The sequence below is a fragment of the Cynoglossus semilaevis genome, chromosome Z, assembly GCF_000523025.1.
Source record: "Cynoglossus semilaevis isolate Cse_v1.0 chromosome Z, Cse_v1.0, whole genome shotgun sequence".
NCBI lineage: Eukaryota > Metazoa > Chordata > Actinopteri > Pleuronectiformes > Cynoglossidae > Cynoglossus > Cynoglossus semilaevis.
The window spans coordinates 8,277,108-8,283,421 of NC_024328.1; positions in this window are offsets into that span (position 1 = coordinate 8,277,108).

The following is a 6,314-nucleotide window of genomic DNA, read 5'->3' on the forward strand; positions in this document are numbered from 1 at the left end:
CCCTATCGTTCAGGGGCCTTTGGAATCATCCTAATCCCACACCCCTTCAAACCCTATCTCCAGGTGGATTAGTTAATGTGCATTAGTGCATTACTTTGCAGTGTGGACGCAAACATGGAGCACAGCAAATACTGCATAAAGTGCCAGTGTTCAAAAGGTAATGGGATGGTTAAGATTGGGGCAGAGGTCTCAAACTCCTGTGTTTAATTATCCAGTGTCACTTCATGTGATGCATGTATTGAAAATGTGTGAGAAAAACCTGTAGCGAAGACTATATCATCCTACCATAAATCTGTTGAGAGATTTGCTGTTCCTTCTGTCAGCTCTTTCCTGAATGGTCAGACAGCACATTCATGCAATTCACAATAACACTAAGAAGATGTGGGTGTGGGCAAAAAATTATCCGGTAGTACCTTTGTCCAGAGTACAGAATGGAGGACTTGTCCCTTTGTGTCAGAAAATGCTGCATCATTTCCTAATCGTCTTCACTCTGCTTCTGTGAGTCACTCAGGTACACTCACAAATCCATTTGGAGTCGTTTCTTCACAACCCAACCACATCTGTTGCTTCGAAGGAAGCTTGCAGATTAATTAAGGGAAGTAAAAAGAGAAAAAAGAGAGTCCCATACATAACCCCACCATGGTTCTGTCAGGTTCCTTGAGCAGAGACAGTAGTTCATACTGATGAGATTTACTGACAATCATAAAACCGCCCCCCCTCACCTTCTCTCCACCACGCCAACTGAAATAGTGCATAAGGTTATTAGGGCCTTTGAAAATATAAAGTTCAGTGACTGTCATCTTGATTAGATAAGAATAGATTAGGTTAGGTTAGGTTAGGTTAGATTAGATTAGATTAGATTAAATTAGATTAGATTAGGATTAGACTGGGCTGGATTGGATTACATTAGAGTAGATTAAATTACTAATTTCAACCATGGTGAATGTTTTAATAGGAAAGACTAAAACCTGGACACATGGTCACAGTGTCTGTCATGATTTAAACCGGTGATGACCCAAATGCAGGCTCAGACGACGTCAAATGAAAATCAAGGATTTATTTTCTAAATTAACTTCAACAGGAATCACAAGGAAGAATAGTTCAAGTCAATCTGGACGTTAGCAACCACGGTGGCTGAACAAACGATCTGACGACCAGTGGTAGAAAGGCCAGGGTTCTTATGCCGTCAGCGTGACGGCCCACTACACAGACAGAGAAGAGTGCAGAGCACAAGAATGGGGAAACACAGGGAACGACAATCCCGACTGTCATCGTGACAGTGTCAAAGGTTTGTTACCATATGGGCTGGGTTTACAAAGTGGATTAGGTCATAAACAATGAATGTCACAAAGTGGACGTGGTCACAAAGTGGACGTGGTCACAAAGTGGACATGGTCACAAAGTGGACACTGTGACAACATTTACAACACAACATTTACAAGACAACATTGTTTCACCACAGCTGTAGTGAATTACAACACAGCTGACTGTGGTCACAGATAATTTGATCCTGACAAACCTGTAAAATGCAGCAGAAATGAACCACACAGACGTGAATAGAGAGACCACATCAGGGAGCGATTGTGTCAGTATTGCGCTATCAAGGGTTATCTGGACAGCCAGATAAAGCAGGATGAAAGGGGAAAACCAAGCAGTTTGACTGTGGTCTCCTAATATAATATGGAAACACCTGTAGTGTTGATTGTTTGACAGGCCGGATCAATAAACTCGGCTGGCCATATCATACCCACGAAGCATAGTTTGGTAAACAATACATGTCATCAACCCAGTTCTTTGGTAACAAGTAAATACCAGATATTTTTTCAGTATCACTCTCAACCTCTGTTCAAATCTCGCTCTCAGGTGTAAAGTCGTTTATAGTGGATTTAGTAAACTGGGATTATAATCCCTCATCAGTCATCATTGCCACTGCCCTATTGTCATCCTCCTGTCAAATGTTTTTCACGAGTTGTGACTGACAACAGGAAAAGTTTTGGGCTGTGGAGCAGAAGTGGAATTCCTTTAACTTTAACATGTTTGTTCTCTCGTCAACAGAAACTTTTCTGTTTGTGTTCGTGTCGTGAACTGCCTCCTGTTGACTGTGTTTACGGTGCAGCACAGACGCCGTATCTGCACAGGCTCAGTTTTACATAAAAATAAAAAAGGCTCAAACTTACTGTACAGCACCTGTAACTGATATCATCAAGGGGCAAGAACTGATTGTCACTGCTGCTGCGTCTCCTGCCTCCTAAGCAGCTGAAGGAGCAGCTCTGAGCCAAAAATAAAGAATTTCCTTCATTATTGAAAACCTCCCTATAGCAATTAATTTTCAGCATAATCCAAGAAAGAGCGGGGGGATTAGTGCCAATAACAGGAGTTTGGACTCCCAGGTTTCCTTTGGAAACATTATCGCAGCAGAGGTTGTGAAGTCACACAGGCCACGTCAGAACCTCCATTCATCTAATACAGCTTAATCCGGTTCAAATAGCTGTCCAATCCCAGCAGTCGTCGGGTTCGAGTTTGCTACTCCATCCCAGAGCTACAAGTACAGACCAGCCAACTGTTCACATTCACATTAACACCTGTGCTCAATTTAGAGTGAATAATTAAACCAAAAGCGACGCGCCCCTCTTGGAGCCTCCGCCCCCTATCTTGAGAGTTACTGAATTAACCTCAATTTTTGTGTTTTTGAACTGAGAGCATGCAAACTCCACACAGGAAGATGATTAAGCACCAATGAGAATAGAACAGATGACCCTTCTGCTGCATGATCTCCCTCGATGATGCTGATGTACATCAGCTATTAGCTGTGAATTAGAGTTCCGCTGCTCCCACTGGCAGCTCCGGCGCCAAAGCCTTTGTTGTTTTCACAAACTTAATACCCAGAATCAAACTCATGCTGTGCAGATAATGCCGCAGCAAGGCGTATAGAATGTGTTATCTAATAGCTGAATGGTGGACGTGAGGAGGTTCACAAGGGACCATTGTAGCTTTGTTACCGCCGTGGCATGACAACATGGGCACCGCTTATTCTGCATTGTGTTCTAACTCTCTGTCGTGATCAAAAAAAAGGAAAAAAAAAGGGGGGGGGGGGGGGGGGGGGGGGAAAACAAAANNNNACAGAGGCCACCATGTGGCTTCAATCCTGGTTCTACACTGGGATAGTGGCGTCATCACACTGTGAAATCAATAAAGGAAAAAAAAAAAAAAATCCCAACCTTCCATCTTCAAATGTCACTGTGTTTACATCCTGACTGTAACAAAGGTAAAATATACAAATAAATGAACAAACAGGTCTGGGTTGATTGGTGGACAGCTCGCAGTCCAGACCAGGAGCTGGAATCATCAAATTTTTTTATTGTGCCAATAACTATACATTTCAGGCAACCTCCAATGGGGTTGCAACACCAAGGTTGAAAAGACAGACCTAGACCAGGGTTGAGTCACGGCCCAAAATGTGGTCAGTCTTTTACCATACCTTGTATCAGTGTTTCGTGGACCAGATTAGAAAACCTTTGTTGGCCTTATCTGGCCCGAGGGCTTTAGTTTGCACAGGTCTGGTCGAGACCTGCGGGTTCAGATGTGGAAAAAAGTCCATGCAGGAAGAGCAGTGATAGAACCAGTGGTCTTCTTGCAGTAAGGCTACACCAATTACTCTTCCACTGGGTGACCCACAGTCACAGTGTGTTTGTGATCATCGTTTCTTTGTTTGAATATCTTTAGTCTTTTGGTTAATTCCAGACTCTTTTTAAAATTGGTTTTCCTCCACTGAGTGATGTGTCTTAATGTTTGAAGTCTTTGGTTCTTTTTGTCTCAATCACAAAGTCTCCTCTCAACAGTTAAAGAAATTGTAAAAAGTCACCTGAACTCCTCTTATCCTTGTTCACTTACCATTAAAACGACAGCAGTCGTCTTCAGAAAATCCCTTCCCCATCGTGCTGTTCACTGCAGTAAATTAACTATTATCTTTCCCTTTCAAGAAGAGTTTTCTGTTGGTAAAAAAAATAATTAAGTTGTAACTGGAGAGAATAAAGGAGCATTGAATGTTGAAATATAAATACTCCATTGTTGTTAACTGCAGGAATTAAGACACAAAATTATTTCCTGTTAAACTGTACGAACGTGTGTATTTCAGCACAAATGCTGCTGTTCTTTGTAGCGATTGTGGTTTAACTGACGTCTCACGATGAAGTGAAAAGAAGAAAGGATAAAAGGAAAGAAGGAGAAGGAAAACAAAATAAGTCAAATGAGGCGAGGAAGAAGGAAGAACAAGAGACAAAGAAGAAAAGAAAAAAGGATAAAAAAAGAAAGCAGTAAAGAGTGACGAAGAAGGAGGAAGAAAAGACAAGAAAATGAAAAAGCAGTGAATCTGTTCTCCTCACACCGTAGCTGTCAATGTCTTCTAGGTCCAGTCCTGGAGGAAATGCGTTTGACCTTTTCTTCTTTTCCAGTCTTACAAATGGTAAATTGCTGTTGGAGCCTCCTATCAAAGAACTGTTTCACTGATATAAGAGGAGTTCTGGTTCAGCCTGGAACTCCTCTGAAGTCTCAACAGTGTGAACGTGTTACACTAACAGAACACAACACAACACGGCAGCTGTGATTCTGCTCTGAGTTGAGGATAATCCTCACTGGTTTCTTCCGTGATTAGAACTCAACAAACCAGGTTTTCACTGTGTGGCAGATATAAATCTCTAACAAGTCAAATTCAACCGGGAGCTTACGTTTCATATATATTTAACTTGTTTTTATTGGCAACCGTATAACAGGTTTATCAGGTGTCTTTCTGATGCTAAAAAAAAAACTGGTAAAAACTATGGTATGCGTACCACCAGTGGTATGCCAGCGTTCTCTAGTGGTATGCGGGGAAAATTCATATTTTCATAATTCCATTTTCAGTTGAATAAATCTAAAACATATCAAACGAATAATACAACGTTTAAACATAAACATCTTTCTAAACATTTCTAAACATCTCTCCTGTGGTGGAAGCTAACAGTGAAGGCCTATGCTGCTATATTCTAATGTTGGTCATCATGGTGGTACTCAGAGAGATCCAGGTTTGGTACAGAGTATAAAAAGAGAATCATTGATTTAAGGTGTACCAAGGATAAATTGTGCTGAAAATAAAAAAATGAATGAATCACAATGAAAAAATATAAATAATGACATATAGCCAGTGTCCAGATGTGACCGTTTTTGCTGGCCGGAAGGAAGTGGGACCTGGACCGGAAGTTTAAAACACCAAACTAACACCCGTTGTACTGTGTAAACACTCACCAGGAGTGGGTTGTCCTGTAACAACACGGGGGAGACGATCAGTCAGGTGGTGGTGGAACTTTTGTTAATCCACATATTAACATCAAAGTAATGCTGACATAACAAACTTCAAAAAAGCTCCAAACCATCGACAAACATCCAGGGTCTTTCTTGGTTCTCCACCTTCTTCTTGAGATTCTTCTTCTTCTGGGTCTGACACTTGATCTGGTTGGACCACAGTTTCTAGTCTGGCTCATTACCATTTAAAGGTAAAGACACAGTAACCAGCAGAGGTGGGACCAAGTCATTGCTTTGCAAGTCACAAGTCTCAAGTTGCACTCAAGTCCGAGCCAAGTCTCAAGTGAAGACAGGCAATGTCAGAGTCGAATCCAAGCCAAGACTAAAAAAGGGTCAAGTCAAGTCTCAAGTCCTGCTGTTTCTGTTTCGAGTCCTTTTGAACAACATAATATATTTACACAGATCATTGCCACTCGTTTTTTGTTGACCACCTCATGTAGTTTTTAAATCAGAACAGCACGATCTTTGGTATCATTTTCTCTCACGTGTTGTTTGACAGCTCTTCCTCATTGGTTGTCCCGCAATTTGATTGGCTGGATGCTATCGCGTCAAAACAACGTGGGTCTAATTTGATTGGATGTTGTGCTGACAGCACATACACACACATAAGCACACACGTACACAATGATAGATACAGAGCGCTCCTTAATCTTTCTTCTTTCTTTTTCTTTGGGCTTTGTCCCTTCTTTTTATTTTCAGGGGTTGCCACAGCGAATCATTGATTTCCATCTCTCCCTGTTCTCTGTATCTTCTATTCTGACTCCAACTATCTGCATGTCCTCCCTCACTGCATCCATATATCTCCTCTTTGGTCTTCCTCTCTTTCTCCTACCTGGTAGCTCCATCTCTAACATTCTTCTACCAATGTATCCACTGTCCCTCCTCTGCACATGTCCAAACCATCTCAATCTGGCTTCTCTAGCTTTTTCTCCAAACCTTCCTGTCTGTGTTGTCCCTCTAATGACCTCATTCCTGAT